The 21,182-nt window shown below is 44.6% G+C and overlaps 1 long non-coding RNA gene across 17 annotated transcripts in view; it reads left to right on the top strand.

The window, feature by feature from the left end:
* Window positions 1-21,182, top strand: part of LOC112934369 (uncharacterized) — a 68,360-nt gene that overhangs the window by 31,729 nt on the left and 15,449 nt on the right. For 16 of the 17 annotated variants that reach the window (XR_011999315.1, XR_011999326.1, XR_011999325.1 and 13 more), the window contains one exon: window positions 8,727-8,780. This is a non-coding gene — a long non-coding RNA (uncharacterized lncRNA). Of the gene's footprint in view, window positions 1-8,726; window positions 8,781-15,662; window positions 16,340-21,182 lie in introns of those variants that run through there. The other variant, XR_011999320.1, reaches the window with a different exon arrangement.

The raw sequence follows: 21,182 nt of genomic DNA, 5'->3' as shown, positions 1-21,182 counted from the left end.
AGTGTTGGAAACCTCCTAGGAAAAAAAGCACCACTGTAACTTCTTGGCTAAGGAAGTGGTGTGTGCTGGCCAGAGCAGAAGCGGTAGCCAAGGCTCCCAAGTTCTTTCTGGACCTGTTGGCTTGAGGTGTGATGTTTGGCAATCTGAGATGCTATCTTAGAGTTCTGATGGTTTAGCATAAAGGGTGATGTGGGCCTTGCCTGTAGAGAGAGAGGCTGTCATTGGTCCCCTGTGATCTAGGAGACCTTATCACTAGATGTCCTTCCTTTCCTTTGAATTTCTAGCTCTTTTAAAATTTTTTATTTGTATAGCAAGAGTGAGAGCGAGTGAGAGGAAAGGCAGAGAGAGAATCTCAGGCGGATTCTATGCTGAGCACAGAACTCCATCTCACGACCCTGAGATGACCTGCGCTGAAGTCAGGAGTTGGATGCTTTACCCATTGAGCCACCTAGGTCCCCTTATTTTTTTATTGTTTAAAAGATTTTGGGGGGCAGCCCAGGTGGCTCAGCAGTTTAGTGCCGCCTTCAGCCCAGGGCATGATCCTGGAGACCCGGGATTGAGTCCCACATCAGGCTCCCTGCATGGAGCCTGCTTCTTTCTCTGCCTGTGTATCTGCCTCTCTTTCTCTTTCTCTCTCTCTCTCTCTCTCTCTCTCTGTCTCTCATGAATAAATAAATAAAATGTTAAAAAAAAAAAGATTTTGGGATGCCTATTCGGCTTAGCGATTGAGTGTCTGCCTTCAGCTCAGGTCATGATCCCAGGGTCCTGGGATCGAGTCCCGCATTGGGCTCCCTGAGGGGAGCCTGCTTCTCTCTTTGCCTGTGTCTTTCTCTGCCTCTCCTTCTCTCTGCGTCTCTCATTAATAAACACATAAAGTCTTAAAAAAATTTTTTTTTTATCATTTTTAGTAATCTCTATACCCAAAGTGGGGCTCAAACTTACAACCCTGAGATTAAGAGTCACCTGCTCCACCTACTGAGCTAGCCAGGCACCCCTCTAGCTCTTTTTATTTATTTTTAAAAAGATTTTATTTATTTATTCATGAGAAACAGAGAAAGAGAGAGGCAGAGACACCAGCAGAGAGAGAGGTAGAGAGAGACAAACAGGCTCCATGCTGGGAACCCGACATGGGACTCGATCCGGGGTCTCCAGGATCATGCCCTGGGCTAAAGGCAGCACTAAACTGTTGAGCCACCAGACTGCCCAGTCTAGCTCTTCTTTTAAATGTAAAAATCCTCCCCCTCCCCTACAGAATTGATATAGGAACCCAGCAACATCATCCACATTTTACTTGAATTAATTTTATCAAAATTACTATCCTTTTAGTTGTGTGATTAGATCAGTTCATTTTTTCTTTTTAAAGATTTATTTATTGAGAGAGAGCACGCACAAGCAGGGGGAGGGAGATAAGCAGACTCCCCTTTGAACAGGGAGCCTAATGTGGGGCTTGATCCCAGGATCCTGAGGTCAAAACTTGACCCAAAATCAAAAGTCAGATGCTTAACTGACAGAGCCATTCAGGTACCCCTAGGTCAGTTCTTCTAAGGGATGGGAACTTTGATAGGGTTTAGGAAAAGAAGGCTAGGTTTGTGTGGGGTATACACTGTGGCCTTGGACAGGCAGAGAGTAACATTTAGGGTACCAGGTGCATGATGAGCTAGATGAAGAAGAACAAACTCCTGTCCCTGGAGAGCCAGGCATGTATTAGATGCTTTTCCTATATTTCTAAGTTTAATTCTCATAATACAAAACAGTGAATTATCATCTTCATTTTTGCACATGGGCAAACTGAAAGTCAAAGAAGTTATGTAACTTGCCAAGGTCAGACAGCTAATAAAAGGCTGAACTAGGTTTTATTTCTTCTTAGGTCTGTCCAGTTCCAAAGCCCAAGCTCTTCTGTCTCTGACGAGATTAGGGAAAGAAGAGGAGATGGAGAGATGACATCTTTCTCTACCTCACAGTTTTACTTGTTGAGACGTGTTTAGCCAGAGCATCCTGTTTATAGAATGCTAGGTTCTATATATAGAGATGCTGCAACAACATATGTGGGAAGGATACCAATTGGCTGTAGGGGAGAATTTTTAAAAAGCCTTTGTTCTTTACCTCTAGGCTGTCATTGCAGTGTAATCCACAAGTGTCAAAACATATTGGTAACTCTGGTTTACTGCTTAAGAGACCCTTTGGAGATTTTATTCTCCAAATAAAATTTGTTGATGTGTCCCAAAGAGTAAGGCATGATAGGGGCAGAGGTGAGGGTGTGGTGTGCTCTTACTGTGTGTACTGGAGCTGGTGACACCTGTTATGTGACTATTACAGTGGATTATTACTGAGTAAACAAGAGGTGTCTCTCCTTTGCCTTTCTAGGGGAGACCAGATGGCACTGTGTGCTGGCCCAGGGCCAGAGGAGCCTAGCCTCTGGGCTGGCAGAGGAGATAGCTTGAGTGTGTCAGGTGATGGAATAAGAAGAGCCAAGGCTGGACTGTCAAGTGGTGTAATTTCAGGGGCACCCAGAATGTGCCTGTCCCTCAAAGACTTGTGTCGGCTCTTTGCTAGTGGTTGGAATTCTACAAGTGAAATTTATTTCCCTTGATTTAAGCCTTCGAGACCCTATTAAAAATGAATAGACTCCAGGAAGGTTTTTTGTTTTTTTTGTTTTTTAAATCAAGTTAAATTTAATTTAGGGCAGCCCCGGTGGCTCAGCGGTTTAGCGCCGCCTTTGGCCTGGGGGTGTGATCCTGGGCACCCGGGATCGGGTCCCACGTTGGGCTCCCTGCATGGAGCCTGCTTCTCCCTCTGCCTGTGTCTCTCTCTCTCTCTCGCTGTCTCTCTCTTTGTCATGAATAAATAAAATCTTAAAAAAAAAAAAAAAGTTAAATTTAATTTTATTTTTTCAGGAAGGGGTTTGATTATGAAGCATTTTGGTCATGTAAGTGGAGGTATGAATGAGTGTAGGTTCATTGATTGATTTCTGAGAACTAGACTCAGGCAGAGACAGAGAGGAAAGGGCACTCTGGCTTGGTCATGGACAGGACTCCATCCTAGCCATGGACTGGAAGGAGAACTATTGAGTTTGAAATAAAGACCCTGAAAAGAGAAGTTGAGTCCCTAAAGAAACACTTTGTTTTCTTTACAGTTTTGACTGAGAAAACAAGCAGCTAAGGGTATTGGGGATATGGAGGCTTATGATTCCAAGAGAGGGTGTTGGGTGGAGAGACTTCCCGTGAGCATACTGGGTATTCAGACATGATGTTGTCTGGAGAACAGCTGACAGGCAGACTGTAAGAAAGAGCGTGGGACCTTTGGGTCTGCGGTTTGCTGTGATGTCCTCAGACAAGACCGGCAGAGATCTTAGGAAGTGGGAGGCAGCTTCCCAGAAGTGATGTAAAATGGTGGCGCAAAAGAGGCTGCTGATGACAACATGGGCAGGGCACTTCCTCAGAGGCCGCTGGTCACGGACAGCTTCTGGTCTTGATTTCCCAATGTGCTGTGCTGAGATAGGGCTTTACCAGAAAGCAAAATAAGCCATGTCAAAAGCAATGACAAAGCATTTGGGGTGTCCACGCAAAGGTGCGATTCCCATTGCCCACTAACTTTGTAGAGCCAAAATAGCTAATCTAGAGGCTGCAGCATGGCACCTGTGATTCAGATCTACAGCTTTTTTGGCCTGAATTCCTCCAAAGAGAGCCTTTCTAGTTGACCGTTCATCATCTTTCATCTAGCAGTGCTTTCAAACAGCCTTTGTGATCTGAACTCCCACATCTGTTCTCCGCCAGGGAGTCTTTGACAGAAGCAACTAAAATCTGAGTGCCTTTCCCAGCTCCTCACAGTTCAGTTTTCAGTTCATGGATGCCCTTCACCTTTGGGCTTCAACTTCTACTCTGTGCACGTTCTTACCCTAAGTCTATTTTGTTTTGGCTCAGACTTTTGGTTTCATTCATGCTTCTGGGGTCCTTCCAGCACATTTCCCTAGAAGGCTATATCCTAGGAATGGTCTCCACCCCTCACCTCCTGAAGTTTGACAGAGTCTGGACCGCTCTCTTTACTGGAATTAGTACAACTCTGTGAATTTCTGGGTGTAATACACCCCTTCATCTTTCCCCAACCACCATAGCCCCATACAGAAGGTCCAGTGATATAGCTAGGTCTTCTTCTTCTTCTTCTTCTTCTTCTTCTTCTTCTTTTTTTTTTTTAATAGCTAGGTCTTCTAATCCAGGATTTGGGAGCCAGTGCCCCCAGCAGGGAGGGACTCTTGAATAGGTGTACTGTACTGTGAGGGACAGTTCTGTCCATTACTATGCCTCTCCACCATCTCACCTTTATTCTGGCTTTTCCCTAAAAGGATCAGACTCTGTCCAGTTGCCCTGCTTGGACCCCCTAGCCTTGTCTAGGACTAAAACTCTGCTGTCAACCCCTCACCAGGGGCTGGGGCTTTTGCTTTCCAGCCTCTCTCAGGCCAGGCCCCTTCTCTGATACCAGAGATTCCTCCCACCCGCCCACCCATTCCCCCTACTAGAGACTTTTCTTACATCTAGGTTTTGGTAGGTAGGGTCTTACCCATGCACAGATCTCCCAGTTGTTGACCACACTGAACTCTCCCTGCTACTCTTTGGGCGAATTGGATGTCATGCTAGTCTGCTCAGCTGTACTTCTGGAACAAGCTTCTTAGCTTAGTTGGGCCCTGTCCTGAATTTCATGCTAGTTCTCCAACTGCCTCTGCCTCAAAAACAGCTTTTAATATGCATTTATAAAGCTTCAAAAGAGAGATAGAGAATATAACCTTTTCCAAACTTAGTTAACTAGAGAATATTTATTTATTTATTTAACGAGCATGTGTGAAAGCACAAGCAGGGGAAGTGGCATGCAGAGGGAGAGGGAGAAGAGGGTTCCCTGCTTGTGGGGGGGGACCCATGGGATCATGACCTGAGCTGGAGGCAGACAATCACCCAGGTGTCCTGAGAACCATTATTTTTTTTTTAAAGTGATATTTAAATCTCATGGAGTATGGTGTTTGGTGGAGCACAGTTTTGGAAAGTATGAGGCTTTATCCTAAAGGAGTAGATCTCAAGCTGAGGAATTCCAGTGAATGTGACAGTCAGTGAAAAAACATTATTTGGGGGTAGGAAATCTCTCTTGGTCCTCTTCATTCAGCACATGCCTACTGAGCACCTAGTATTTACCAGTCTTTCTGCTGGAATCACATCATGTGTTTGACTGCTTAACTGTATGGCATCTGTGTAAGGACAGCTGTGATCTGGAGTGTATGTGTAAGGTGGGGAGGAGGTAGGGATTCTACATTCTTTCTCCCGCATTTGGATCTTCTTCCTCTTCCAGTTAAAACAGGAAGAAAGGAAGTACTGAGTAGGGTGATGTCATCAGCTTCTGGATCCAAGGAAAGCTTCTCTGAGGCTTCTTTCCCCAGGTTTGACCTCTTCTAGGATTTCTCCAGCACTCCTGAGCACCCCTTCCGTCTCACTCTGGGAGTAATCATCTCAGCATCAGTTTCAAGTCTTATTGCTAGTTCAGGATTTTGACTTCACATACGAGATCAGTGCTAACTGGGATGGAGCTCATTTTTTATGGAATGATTATGACATTGTAACCTTTGTACTTTCCCTATGAAATCCCTCTCTTATAGCTCAGGGGTAGTCTAGATGATTACTTTTTTCAACTTTTCAGTGGAGATAAACGCATGCACTGTAGGCAGGGCAGTCTTGCGGGTGGAGAGCATTTAAATCTGACAATGGGGGTGACCAGGTGCCTGGAGCTCTAGCTGGCAGAACTGGTAACCAACCAAAGAGGAAACTAGTTATTTCCTTTGTATGCTGTTCTCTACCGGGACAGCCTCGAAAAGACCACTTGAAGCAGACAGAAATCTCCAACTAAGACTTCTGATTAAGAAATTTTAGGTCCTTTTGAGATCCTGTTGTATGTATGTGTTTTTACTATCATGAGTGAGATCTTTGGTTGGCCAGTCTTTAACAGAGTTGGATGACCTAATCATGAAGCAGACTATATACACAGGTTTAGCTTTGATCTCACGCTTAGATATGACGTTCATCCAACAGTTAGCATCTTCTACCCATAGGCCCCACCCTAGGGGCCTTGGTCTAGGGTCCCTGTCCATTTCTGCCACTTCCTCTGAAATGCTATGTTTTGTTTTTGTTTTTTTTTAAGATTTTATTTATTTATTCATGAGAGAGAGAGGCAGAGACACAGGCAGAGGGAGAAGCAGGCTCTCCGTGGGGAGCCCAATGCAGGACTCAATCCTGCGACTCGATCCCAGGACTCCAGGATCACAGCCTGGGCCGAAGGCAGGTGCTGAACCACTGAGCTCCTGCCGCAGCCCCCCCCCGCCCAGGGATCCCCTGAAATGCTATGGTTTTAACTGAAGATCAGAGAGTGAGCTCACAGGAATGTCAGAAGAGGGCTTGTAATCGTCATTTAGAGATCTTCAGTAGAGCCAGTTATTTGGTCCTTCTGTAGGTAACTATAAGAATTGGCATATAAAACTATATGTATGCTGTAGCTGTGATAGCTGTATATGTAGCTATAGGTGTGATGATAACTGTAACTTTCTATAATCCTCCAGGGTCATTAGTAGGCTTGCTTCTGCATCATTGTCTTCCCTGTTTCCCCACCAGGAATTAAGTAGGCTCTGAATGTAATGTAAGATGTTTAGAATGTCCCTTCCTCTCTCCCTCCCTGTCTCACTTGTGCATGTGCTCACTTTCTCTTTCTCTCTCGCTGGGGTCCTTGTCTGCAAGGCATCTCTAGTTGAACTTAATAGAGAAGTTAACAAATAGGAAAAAAAGGACAATTAAAGGTTACACCGAGGTTCAGATTCTAGGTAAAATGGAAGTTTTGGAAAGGAATCACCTGAGAGCTAAAACCTTGGGAGAAAGTTTCATGGAAGAGATGATTGTTGACTAAGGACACATTAAGTAAGGTAGGGACTGGAACACCCCGATGGGAGCATGTGGAGTGGGGAAGGAATGGGGTAAAATCTTCAGATTATTTCTTGTGCAAGCAGAGTAACTGGTACCTCCCCCACTGGTCTCTTCTGTAAATCACCACTGAACCTCATGTAGTTTGGTCCTTTTTAAAGATTTACATATTTATTTATTTACTCATTCATTCATTCATTCGAGACACAGAGAAAAAGGCAGAGACACAACACAGGCAGAGGGAAAAGCATACATCCTGCATGGAGCCTGATGCCGGACTTGATCCCCGGACCCCAGGATCACGACATGAGCCAAAGGCTCAACTACTGAGCCACCAGGTGCCCCAGTTTGGTCCTCCTTTTTTTTGTTTTTTTTTTTAAGATTTTATTTATTTATTCATGAAAGACACAGGCAGAGACAGAAGCAGGCTCTTCACAGGGAGCCTGCTGTGGAACTTGATCCCCAGACTGGGATCACACCCTGAGCCACCCAGGTGTCCCAAGTTTGGTCCTTTTTAAAAGCTTCTGAAGATTGAGTATCTTAATGTAACCCATTAGTTAGCTGGAACCATCTTTTCCCCTAAAAATTTGGCTCAAAGTGTCATTCTACAGATTGTAGAGTCTGATTCCTTCACCCAGATTCTTCAAATTCCTAGGAGCTCATGTATTTATGGTCATTCTAATTTTGAGCTCTTGCTTCCACTAAATTAGTTCAGATTATAGATGGTCTTACTGTCTCAAGCATGCTGTCTCTGTTTCCATCCACATTCACCCAGATGTAGAGCTCAAATATCTCCCAGCTAAAGCCTGTATGTGTATAGCAGACTTTATTAAAGATTTAGGATAATGGAGAGTATTTTACATTGCCGGAAAGCAGCAACTTGAATTCTAATACTGGCTATCCCTATCCCTTAAAGTATTTTTTTTGTCTATATCTCCATTAGAGATTCATCACTATGTATATCACCCATGTGCCTATGGCTTTGGTCTCTTACAATCATTCCTCTGCAAACTTTCCTAACTCTATTGCCACTAAATATTCCTGATACTACTTCCTCTGTTATGCAAAGCAGTTGAATTCTACTCTGTCTTCCAAACTTACCTCCATATGTCCAAAGCCCACTGAAATGGTTCTGCTGAGTAAAAATTCATCCACTTTAGCCACACAAAGTATTTTTAGAACCTCTGATGTGTTCTTTTATGTTATTTCTCTCCTTTGAAAGCATTTCTTGTGTGGGACACCTGGGTGGCACAGTCAGGTAAGTATCTGACTCTTGGTTTCAGCTCAGGTCAAGATTGCAGGTCATGATCTCAGGGTTGTGAGACTGAGTCCTGTGTCAGGCTACATGCTCAATGTGAAGTCTGCTTGAAATTCTCTCTCCTCCCACTCCCCCTCCTGCTCACTCTCTTTCTCTAAAACATAAATAAATATTTTTTAAAAAACACATTTCTTGTTTTAAGTAGCATTTACTATTTCTTTTTTTATTATTTTATTTTATTTTATTTTATTTTATTTTATTTTATTTTATTTTATTTTATTATTTTATTTTATTTTATTTTATTTTATTTTATTTATTTTATTTTATTTTATTTTATTTTATTTTATTTTATTTTATTTTTTATTTCTTTTTTTAAAGTTAACTCTACACCCAATGTGGGGCATGAACTCATGACCCTGAGATTAGGAGTTGCATGCTCTGCCAACTGAGCCACCCAGGCACCCCAGCATTTACTACTACTTTTTTTTTTAAAATTTAAATTAAATCTTTTTTTTTTTTTTTAGCATTTACTACTTACCTCAGAAATGGTTTTGCTTTGAAGAATCTGTGGAGGGAAGGTAAGAGGATGTTCCAGGCTAGGAGAACAATGTGTATATAGGCAGCAGTCTGCATAAAACCTCTTATGGGCAATGAAAAAAAATATTCTATCTGGAAATAAGAATTTTTGTTGGTGAGCAGAGCTCAAGATTGATTAGAAAGTCCAGAAACAGATCTAGCTTTTAGTGGAAAGCATAGTGTTGGGGTTTCTTTCTTTCTTTTTTCTTTTCTTTTTTTTTTTTTTTAAAGATATTACTTATTCATGAGAGACACAGAGAGAGAGGCAGAGACACAGGCAGAGGGAGAAGCAAGCTCCCTATGGCGGGCCCGATGTGGGGCTCAATCTTGGAACCCCAGGGTCATGCCCTGAGCTGAAGGCAGACGCTCCACCACTGAGCCACCCAGGCGTCCCAAGGATAGTGTTTAGAATGAATGTCTTAACTAATTAAAAAAAAAAAATTCCTGTCACCTTCTAGCAAAATATATTATAGATGGATTAAAGGTTTTTATTTTTTTTTTAATTTTTATTTTTTAATTTTTTATTTATTTATGATAGTCACAGAGAGAGAGAGAGGCAGAGACACAGGCAGAGGGAGAAGCAGGCTCCATGCACCTGGAGCCTGACGTGGGATTCGATCCCAGGTCTCCAGGATCGCGCCCTGGGCCAAAAGCAGGTGCTAAACCGCTGTGCCACCCAGGGATCCCCCGATTAAAGGTTTTTAATATAAAAATTAAAATAATAAGTATACTAAAAAAAGTTATTTTCTTTTTAAAAAATTCTTATTAGAGCATGAAGGGGGGGAGGCGGGGGGGGGGGTAGAGAAGCAGGCTCCCCACTGAGCAGGGAGCCTGATAGAGGGCTCCATCCCAGGACCCTGAGATCATGACCTGAGCCAAGTCAGACGCTTAATTGAGCCACCCAGGCACCCCTGAAGTACACACATTCTTAATCCACTAATCTGATTTCTAGGTATTTATGCCCAGGGAAAGTGTACAGAGATATATTTATTACTATTGAATTGGTAAAGCAATCAAAATGACCATCAATAGGGGATTGGCCAAATAAACTGTTAAGTTCGTACAATGATAAATGAAGTAAATCTATAATTACTGACACAGAAAGATGGCTGTAATATAAAATGAAAAAAATATATAGCATATGAATTTGTTTCAGTTGAAATAAATACCACCAGAGCTGTGTGTGTATGTGTGTGTGTATATATTATTATTTTAAAAATATTTTATTTATTTATTCATGAGAGGCACAGAGACACAGGCAGAGGGAGAAGCAGGCTCCCCACAAGGAGCCCGATGTGGGACTCGATCCTTGACCCCCAGGATCACGCCCTGAGCTGAAGGCAGACGCTCAACCACTGAGCCACCCAGGCATCTCAACTATGTATATATATATTATAAAATCATACATCAGGGGCATCTGGGTGGCTCATTTGGTTCAGCATCCAACTCTTGGTTTTAGCTCAGGTCATGATCTCATGGGTCGGGATCAAATGCTGTTCAGGCTCTGAGCTCAGAGAGAAGCCTGTTTGAAGATTTTCTCCCTTTGTACTCCCCCACTCAAATAAATAAATCTTAAAAATATCATATAACACAATGTTAACCAAAATTATCTTTTCTGATAAAGAAAAAAAAAGGGATTTAAAAAAATAGGAGAGGCACCTGGTTGGCACATGACTCTTGATCTCAAGGTTGTAAGTTTGAACCCCATGTTGGGTAGAGATTATTTGAAAAACAAATTTTTTTTTTTTTTTTAAGATTCTATCTATTCATGAGACACACACACAGAGAGAGAGAGAGGCAGAGACACAGGCAGAGGGAGAAGCAGGCTCCATGCAGGGAGCCCGACGTGGGACTCGATCCCGGGTCTCCAGGATCAGGCCCTGGGCCAAAGGCAGCGCTAAACCACTGAGCCACCCGGGCTGCCCTGAAAAATAAAATCTTAAAAAAAAATAGATTCTGACTTGATGGTGGTAGGTGGGCCAAAACCACAGTTATATTATGCCAAGGTGTGTGTCTACACTGTGAAGTTGGAAAATTACTCATCATGACAGAAAGAGGGTAACTGGAAAGGAGAACTAGTCCTCTAGAAAGGGGAGAGAAATTTGTGTCTTGGAGTTAAATTTGAAGGGCCAGAGCTACATCCAAAAGGAAATATTCTATAGACTGGGGATTCCCATTTAGAGGAAAAGGTACTTCTGAAGTAGAGGCAGTAAGTAAGCGTGGGACTCTAGAGTTGACACCCTTGAGATGTTTAGGAGAGGGATGGTCTTATCTCGGTCCTCCCATTCCTGGTGGTAGTCTTGACAGACCCTGGAGAGGAGTGTGTGGCAGTGGTCTCAACTGGAACCTGAGAGTAGAGCTTGAGGAGCAGTAAGAGTGGACAGTAATCACCGTAATGAAACAACAGCCACAACGTTATTTAAAGATCCCTGTGCAGTTTATGAACGCCATTGTACAGTGACCAGGCTAACAGTCCTGTATACTATGCATTTCTTTTTTCTTTCATGTGGACACTGAATCTCAGAGAGTAGGATTAGGACTCAAACTCAGGTATTTAGGCCTCAAATTCCATTTCTCATTTCTCCATGAGGTGAATTTTCTGAGGAGGGAAGGCTAGAGCAAAAGTGGCAGCCTGGAGCTAGGAATATCACAGTGAAGAAGTGGAAGGAAGAAAAGGGCCAGGGAAGATACAGTGCTCCTCACAGTCACTGTCCTGTCCTCTGGCCCTTGTAGGTCCTGACATTCCTCTAAACCAGAGAATGTGGGATGTTTTATTAGTTTAAGGGAGAAAAAAAAAATCCGAATCCGTTCAGAAATAGCTTGAGGTGTTTTGGAAATAAGGTTGGCTAGTTTGGTTATAGCAGAGTTAGTTTGGTGGCTCAGTAGTTTATTGAATTCTGACTTCATTCTTTTGAAAGCAATACAGTAGAAGCATATTGACTACAACCCATGAGGGAAGGGCTTGTCTCATTTAATGACATGGAAAAAATTTTTTTGTGGACATGAAGTTTGCTTACTTCTGGAATCACATATTAATTCACGTACATGTGTATGCACTAACTAGTCGAGATCCTAAGGGGACCTACTTTAGTCGGTAGAAAGTCAGAAATCTCAAGTTACTTCAGTTTTCCAACTGACAATCATATTTATGCAATTGAATATTTTGGCTAAGCCATTCTGATAGCATAAACATAAAAAGCAGTTATTTCCTGTCAGAAATTCTGAACCAGCAGGGTCCACTTTAGAGAGAGGTTGTGGGGAATTGCTAGACTGGTGTCTGCTGAGAGTTCTGCAAGGCATGGTTGCTGCCCAGTGCGTGGAGCCTAGTGGGCCATCAGAAAGCTGCAGTGGAATGAATGAGTGAGTAAGCGAAGGACTGAAGGAATCCTTATCTCTGCGGCATGTTGAGCTGTACAGAACAATCTTCCCACAGCTTTGTACTGTAGTTTGACTTGGGTGGTTTGGGGACTAGACTCATCACCTGGATTTTATATTAGGGAGGGAGGTACTTGTTAGGTACTTGTTTCCTCCAAGTACCATGGGAAGTTTCTGCTCTATGAGCTGGTGACTCCACAGAGGAGGGATGTTTCCAAAATCAGTAAGCTGGTGTCACTTGAGTCCCAGTCACTTGATGTCCTTGATGCTGAGAAAGTCTCTGGAACAAGTGAGGAGGCCCATGGAGGCAAGAGATTTCCTATTGGCAACCTGGATCGTGCCCAAAGAGGGCAGCTACTTTTTAAGTCCTCTGTAGGAGGCTCTCTACCACCCTTCTCTACTGCTTGGATTCTAAATCAGGAGGCTCTCTGGCTCATCGCTGGCTTTTGCTTACCCAGCCTGGCCCTGCCCTCTGGCACTGTGCCACCGGCGATTTTTAGCCCTACTGGAAATTACACCCTCTGTGAGGGTAAAGCAAACTGGGAGGTTCTGCCTCTGGCTCCAGAGGGACTGGAGCCTGTCACCTGGCCCTGCCCTGTGTTTCCTGGCATGCGTTCCTGGCCACCTTTGTACCCTTAGCACAGTTCTCTAAGCCCGTAATTCTGCCTCAGTAGGGATTTAAGGACTGCCTTTTTCGGATGGCGTGGGGGGGGGGCAGGATTGGCAGGGTTTTGGAAGAAGCTCCTGATACCAATCTCTGTGTCCTGCTTTAGGAGAATTATTGGTTTCATGCAGATGATCTAACAGTTACGTTGGTAGTGGTGGGATATGAAGATTCTTCAGTATATCAAAAGGATTTACCACTGGGTTTCTTTAAACATTGAACCTGCTTTTCAAAATAAAATTTGATTTTCACACTATAAATATGCGCAGTTATTTACATCAAAAAACTTTTGAGGGGCACCTGGGTGGTTCAATTGGTTAAGCATCCAACTCTTGGTTTCAGCTTAGGTCTTGATCTCAGGGTCTACGTGTGGAGCCTACTGAAAACAAAAACAAAAACAAAACAAAACTTGAGATATTCTAGGCAAACTTCCTTGTTTCAGATATGAGCAAACTTTGGGAGGTCCATCAAGGGCAAAGCTGTGTCTTTGTTGATCTAACATTCAGATTATCTGGAAGGAATTGAGGGAGAGGGGAGCAGACATTGTATAGGAGGAAGTCTCAGTCCCTCTGAGAGGAGCATTTCTTGGGGTATTTTTTAGGTGGAGGAGTGGAAAAATGCATTCCTTCCCCTTGAATGCCTTGCTCACAACCCTTGAATTGGGTAATTCCTACCTAACTGACTTTCACCTTAGTCCTTTCGGACTGACCCCAAAACGACATGGTAATCCCTGAGTATTTGAAACTTCGCAAAGCTCAGTTAAGTGAAAACTCAAATTATAGGATGTGAGTGACTGAATGCAACTTTATTAAATCCACTGTGTGAAAAAAGCCTTATATTAAGTTAGCAAAATGACAGTAGAAGCTCTTTAAGGGGCCTGATTTAATTAGTCGATTAGATTGATTAGAATTATCTGATGTATAATAGGTAGTAAAAGTAAAAGTAAAATAGGTGTAAAAGTAAAGACAAGGAGATGTAGAAATATTGAAGGATATAGGAGATTGTGATCAGGCAAAAGGTCTGACTTTCTGTTTAAAGGCAGACTGCGATCAAGGGACAAAAGGTCTTGACCAAGAGGTCAGTAGGTGACAGCAGTGAAGAGGAGTGTGGTTGTTTAGTATAGACTTCGGCAAAGGAAGGATTTTTTTGTAAGGTAATAGGAATAATGGCTTTGAAGCCACATTGAGACGGACCATCTGTTTTTCCTCTTGGTACCACTGGGTACTGAAGAAGAATTTTATGGCAGAAAATTCATTTCCCAGAACCAAGTTCTTCAGGGAGTGCCAGGTTCCAGCTAGGGGGAAGGAGGCCAGAACTGTCTTTTAGGCCCGCTTTCTGCACTGCACGCCTAAATACTGTGGAGTGGGGAGAGGCGGGGTGCTCTGGCCAAGTGGGACAAGCTCCACAAAGTACTGGGCCTTTAGGCAGAGTTTGCAGGAATAGGGACTAAGTACTCTTTGCAGGGAAATCCCATTTGGCCATGAGGGTTTTTTGAACTGTTCAGGCTCAGATTGAGTCGGTGCTAATCTGTGAGAGGCTGAAGGGAAACTGAAGGTTTCTTCCTTAAAACTCTAGGAGGCAATAGACTCTTGGGCCTTTCTATTCCTGTAGAGTCTAGAATTTATTTTGCCTTTTACAGTGACAGCAAATAATGCCCTAAGGCCCACAGAGTTTGAAAGAATCTGGAAATACTCAGATTATTGTTTATAAAGATGTTTTTAGATTTTTAATGGTTCAGGATTCTTTTGACATTGTTAATACATGATTGCAAATGTTTAAGAAAGAGCCTCCAGATAGCTGGAAACAAAGTCTTTACTTTTTGCTCCTTCCGTACTTGATTCATTGACACCACTACCCTGGCCAGATGTGAATAACTCAGAAAATGATTGCCTAACCAGCCATTTCATCACAGGAACCTGAGTAAGATTGTGTGGCCCACAGCACAAGAGGCTATGTGGCTTAGAGCTCGGGGTGTGCTCTTCTCATGTCAGTACTTTCTGAATCGTTTTTAACTGGTTTTGCCACAATTAGAATGAAAAACTTCTGTCAAAAAAAAAAAAAAAAAAAAAAAAAAAAGAAAAACTTCTGTCTGGCAAAAGTCGTTATAAACAAAGTTAGAAGACAGCCACTAGAATGGAAGAAAATTTTTGCAATATATGTAATAGGTGATGAATTAATATCTAAAATCTGTAAAGGATTTCTATAAATCAATAAGGAAAAGGCAAACCCAATATAAAATGAGTGGAGAATACAATACGTGAGACACAACAGGGCAAATTGTAATTTTATTAAAAAAAAAAACTTATCCATTTCATCCATTCCAAATGAAACTGTTATTTCGTTTAAGGAATGAACAGACTTCTCTGGATGGGAATGTTCACTGTATTGGTAAATATCCACGAATAAGGTACCATGAAATACTGTATGGCTGTGAAAACCTTTTTTTTTTTTTTTTTTTGAGAGAGAGAGTGGAGTGAGGGATAGAGAGAGAGAGACTCAAGCAGGCTCCATGCCTAGTGTGGGGCTCCATGAGGGGCTCCATCTCACAACCCTGAAATCATGATCGGAGCTGAAATGAAGAGTCGGATGCTTAACCAGCTGAGCCATTCAGGCACCCCAGCTGTGAGAACTTTGACGTTAACTTTCTGTATCAGTGAAAGGTGCAAATGCAGGAATAGAATGTTCCCATTTATTTTATTTTTTTTCCCCATTTATTTTTTAAACAACATTCCTATTTGATTTGGAATGTATTCTGTTTTAAATTTTATTAAAGGATTTAAGCTTGTTTTCTTCTAGTTACATTAAAGAGTGAAATGTTAACTTTTGTCTTCCCCTTATGTAAAAGATTGATCCAGTATAAATCTTAGCCTCTGAGAAGAAGTTAGAGACTTCTCACTACTCTTCCCTTCCCATAAACTGAAAGGATTCCTGAAGGAGGCTCCTGGGCCATGGTATCTGCAGTTGCACTTCTTGGTGTGAAGAACAAAGGAATTCAAAGCTCAGAATTCTTTTTTTCCTAGGATTTGCTGCACTTTGGTATTCACAGCCTTGTAGAGACTCTGCCTTCCTGCCTGTGCTGTAGTGGAAGGAGCTGAGACCTCTGCTCAGAAGGCTTTGCTTGCTCCTTCTCTTGGAAGAAAAAGGAAAATTACCTGATTGGCCTCAGAAGCGTCTCAGCTGGTTTTAATCTTGGTCTCCGTCCCTCACCAACCTGGGTGAAAGAAGACCTTGAAGCAGACGCCTTAGTTTTGCCTGTTCCCCTGGAATTTGAGGATCTAGAACTCTAGCCTGGAAATAACAGGACTTCCAATCATAGGGTGGCACAAGCCCAAAAACTTCTTTGTCTTTCAAAGAAAGACCAGGGCTTTTGGGACAGAAGCACTGCTTTTCTAAATTACATTACCAGTGTCAGCGGACACCAGTATGGGTGTATGGGGATTGTTTCGGACTTGCAAAACAGGCTTTTCCGTGAGCTGGAGAGTTACATGGAGTGGTATAATAGAAACCTATTTAAAACCAAAATTGACTCCAGCAAATACTGTTCAAAAGAGGGATGGCCGGAAAAAAAAAAAAAAAAAAAAGAGGGATGGCCGAATTCGTATTCGTAGGGGGAAGAACATTCCATTCTCTTCTCACTACAGAATGGTGATGGGTGATGGTGAGAGTGAAGTTCACAACTTCCTCTTGTTGCTCAGTATTGGTCAGGTGTGGAGCCTGGAGTGGGTGGTTCACAGTGGGGCTGACTCCAGGTGTGGGTCACTGGATATCAGGAAGAAGGGGGTTAGAGAGCTAAGTTGCTCTGAGTAATATAAAGGGGAATTGGGTTTTCTGAGCAAAGGGGAGACCTTTCCCAAGTATGAGCCATGTCTGGAGAGGGTGAAGGCGCCATGAAGCGTGCTAACAATATAAAGCCCCTCTGTCTCTTGATAACCTGAGGAAAGTCTGATGAGGACAGTGTTTTGAGTTAGTTTATGTATCTGTATTTTTTTTCTTTTTGGTAAAGCATGGAAAAAAGGAGCTGAGTCCCACCTCTGGGACAGCTCAGATCGGAAGGAAGAGATCAGCCTCAGTGAGTGAGATAAAAAATCCAGCAGGAGCTGCAATCAGAGCCTAAAGGGACTGTTAAGAGCATTAGCTGCTGGGAATTTGCAGAAATTATGGGAGGTTCATTGGAGGGGGGCATCTAGGTGGATTTTAAAACATGCACATAGACAGAATGGTTGTAGCTGACCTCTGATTGCTCTAGTGCTTGCTGTGTAACTCCTAGAATGGTTAGCCTTGGTCCTTCCCCAGGATCCTTCTTATGGAGTCTGTTTGTTAGATGTTCCAGGAACTACCCTGGTATTCCTCTTTCTGCCCAATGGAAGCCATTTTCAGTTCAGATTCCAAAAGGGAGGCAGAACTTCCCAACAAAGGGCTTGTTACTCCCTTCCCTCCCTATAATTTACGCAGACCCTATGATGCCGGTCAAAGAGCAAGAGGACTGCAGCTTTGCCGGCCACACCAGCACTGAGTAGGGCATATCATTTGGGAGTTGAAGGGCGGCAGAAAAGTCTTCCACAAAGTACTGGGACTTGGAGACTGCTCTGAGTGAGTAGTTAAGCAAATATTAAGCCTCCAATAAGTGTCTTAGAGCAAGAAGCCAAGGTCTGAGCAGCTGGAGTAGGTCCAGGGCAAATCCAGCCAGTGTCACACTAAACGAGAACTCTTGCTCACTTCTTAGGGAGGAAGACCAAACTGATGGAAGAGCATATGGTATGTAGTCTTAAAATCCACTGTGATTCCGTATTTTGAGGACAGTAGTGATTGATGGGCTTTGACTGCCCAGCATGCACTTTCTCTTCTTAAATGAGAGCATATTGATTTCCTTTGGGGGGCCATGTCCTTCTCTGTTTTGTTTTTTTAATATTTTATTTATTTATTCATGAGACACAGAGGCGGAGACACAGGCAGACGGAGAAGCAGTTTCCCTGCAGGGAGCCCGATGCGGAACTAGATCCCAGGATCCCCGGATCACGCCCTGGGCTGAAGGCAGGCGCTAAACCACTGAGCCACCCAGGCGTCCCCTCCTTCTCTGTTTTTAGACTGGGTTCTGGTGGGGTCAGGTTCATCCCTGGGCAGACATGATGGAGGACACATGACTGCCAATCAGAAAACAGCAGTTGACGTGGGTATGGTCTCAAATTCGGGCCAATTAGGACTTTGGACTTTTTTGGGAACTAGTAAGAAGTGAATTCTCATTTTTTCCCCCATGGGATCTGGGTCTGCCAAGCCTGTAGGATGTGCATAACTTTGAGGCTTCTAGTGGTCATCCTACCACCCCAGGGGGAATGCTGAAGCCCCACAAGGGAAAGCTGAGCTGTGAGGTGGCATCTTTGGAGTACCTGGATCCAACCATGCTGTATGCTGGCTTCACCCTGGACATTTCATTTTTTTTAAAAAAGATTTTATTTATTTATTCATGAGAGACAGAGAGAGGCAGAGACACAGGCAGAGGGAGAAGCAGGCTCCGTGCAGGGAACCCAATGTGGGACTTGATCCCAGGACTCCAGGATCACACCCTGTACCAAAGGCAGGTGCCAAACCGCTGAGTCCCCCAGGTGCCTCTTAATGAGATAATTTTGATTTGGTTGTGAAATCTGGAGGGAGGGAAAATGTTCCCTTCTTCTTTCCTAGGTTCTTTGGCTGGTCTAATAATTAGCAGGAGAAAAATAAATTTCCTATATATGGGAACCCCATAAAAATACGAAGCTCAAAGGGCAAAGAATTGCAGTTTTATATAACATCGTGAGCTAAGGAAAGGGGGGGTCTGGGGTTACAAAGGGAAGGAAGGCCATTCACAAGAGCTGTTTAGGAAACAAAGGTTGCCCTTTTGTGCAGGTACCTATCTTAGGTAAAAAGGTATTTCTGGTAATAGTGTCCTGGTATAGGCCCCCTTCCAATGTAAATTTAGATAGTTGAGAGGGACGGTAAAGGGCTTTTCCTAAATTTGCTACGTTTTGATTGCTTTCAGCTCAGAAAAATCCTTATGCCAAAGAGACATATTTTAGGATGGCAAAATCTGCTCCCCTTCAGCCCTTTACCAAATCTTTAGTCATTATATTTTCACTGGCTCATTTTACTGAAGAATTAAGTAGCATGGTGGTTGGCCTCCTATGTGGAGAGCAGAGTGGTGGGTCGGGTCTCCGTGATGAACAGCAGCCTTCCTTGCTCCTGTGACCTAATAAAATCATATATCGACCGGGATAGTGCACCCTCACCCAGGCTTGCCCCGGAGTGTGTGGGAGGCCGTCCCAGGGCCCGGGAAGCTGATGAGGGATTCAGATGCGGAGGACTTCACTCTCCAGCAAGGAACAAAAGCAGTTCAGAGGTGGCCTGGGGAGGGCCGGTGACCTGCAGCGTCGGGCCCAGCGGGAGCTCGGGGCATCCCCCCCACACCCCCAGCCCCGCGGGACACACCGCAGCCTGCTGCCCGCTGAGGCTCCGGTCCCTGCCCCCAGCCTGTTTTCCCTGAGGTGGGGACAGTGTTTCCCAGGGCCCATGTGACTTCACTGGCAAGTGACGATTGCAGACGGTTTACCAGTCAGTAAAACTGCCAGAGGCTTTTGTGCTGTAATAATCCTTTTCCTGTTTAAAACTCTGGGGATTTTCTGCTCTTGCCAATAGTTTTTCAAGTCAGCAATTACGTTGCGGATTATGTAATGGCTAGGTATTAAAAATAGAAAAGACCAGAGTTTGCATCTATTTTAACCAAATCAAAACAGAGCAGAGAGGGGAAAGGAGGAGAGGGAGAGCCCAGGAGGAGGGAGAAGGGATTACGTGACTCGAAGCAGCGAGATCCTGTCGTGTGACCCGCAAGCCAGCCCGCAGTTGACTGTGCTCTTTCCCCGCCGTTCTGGGCCCCAGGGGCTGCCCGCGCTTCCTTGGCCGCCTCGGGGACGGAGCCTGCCCGTCCCCGTGCGTGCCTGCCTCTGCCGGGCAAAGCCACTAAGGGGGACGGGGATTGATTTTGATGTGATAAAAAACTATTTGCCGTGAAAACGCACTTTTGTTACCGATGCTGCCGACCCTGCAGCCTCCTCCTCTTCAGCCCTCTTCCCACCGGGTTGCCCTCGCTGCGTCCTCCTCTGGGAATTCCAGGGCTGCCATTCCCTGTTCTCCCGCGGCTTCTCACCCCCCCACCCCCACCCCCCACCCCCCGGGAAGAGACCTTTGTGTTTTTCTGGGAACCTGTTGAGTAACTTTTACTCCATTTTCCTCATTTGGGCCCTCCAGTGAAATTTTAGGTGCCAGGTGTATAGGGGGATATTTTTGGGAGGGGGACTTCTCCCCTGGAATAGGGGGCATATTTTTGGGAGGGGGACTTCTCGGGCCTGACAGATGGCACCACAATACAGCAGGCCTCCTCCCGTGTCAGCTCCCAAGCCCGTCACCCCGTCCTGGACACGGAGGCAGCTGCAGAGGGAGGCGTCCAGTTAACCGCCGCCAGCCCCGAGCCTCCCGAGAGCCCATGCCAGCTCCCCGTGGGCAGGGAGCCGTGGGTATTTTGAAGGAGCAGCTTGCTGTTCCCGGGTACTGAACCCAGATAGGTTTGGTGGGGTGAGGGACAGAGACCTGAGTCTGGGCCAGCAGTGGAACCGTTGAGGGCAGTATCAGAACGTGGTGTCCCGATCGTGACCTCCGTCGCACTGCTCGGAGTCTTCGTCTGAGCTGGGGTGGAAGTGCCCGCAGCTGAGAGCAGCCGAGGCCTGGCGTCCCCCAGGACAGGTGGAAGCACAGTGAAAGGAAGCGAGCTCTGGTCCGGGATCTTAGGCATAATTTCACTAGGTAGGTGGAGGGTGTGGGGGACCTTCCTTAGGGCCTTTCAAGTCATAATGCCCTCTGGACTAGGAGGTGCCCGGGCCTTGGGCACCCCTGCTTTTAACCCTTTAGGTTTTCAGTTCTCTGTTGGGGATTCCTATCTACATTCTCCTCCAGAGGCGACTCTGCTAAGGACCACCAAACATCTGGTGTGGCCCAGATTTCAAGTCGTGCCGACCCATCCTGTCCTGAATGTGCTTGAACATGCCAGTCAAGTGTCCCAGCCGTGGGTGTGGCCAGTGTCATTGCAGCATCAGTTTTCTGTTACCTGGACGGGCTGGCTGCTCCAGACCCGGGTGGGCCGTGGAAGTTGTGGGTCGCCGTGAGTGTCTGTCCTCCCCCTCCCATCCCATCCCACTCCTGAGGCTTTGGCCAAGGTTGGGAGTCCCCTGAAGCACCTGCCCTAGTGGCTGTGAAGGGCTGGGTCAGTCGAAGCCTAAATCATTGCGGGGTCCACCAAGTGGAGTTTAAACCTTTTCCATTTAAACTCCACTTTCTTTTGTGG

The sequence above is a fragment of the Vulpes vulpes genome, unplaced genomic scaffold (genome assembly GCF_048418805.1).
Source record: "Vulpes vulpes isolate BD-2025 unplaced genomic scaffold, VulVul3 u000000657, whole genome shotgun sequence".
NCBI lineage: Eukaryota > Metazoa > Chordata > Mammalia > Carnivora > Canidae > Vulpes > Vulpes vulpes.
The sequence above is the reverse complement of the archived record's forward strand: the minus strand, read 5'-3'. Positions and strand labels throughout refer to the sequence as shown.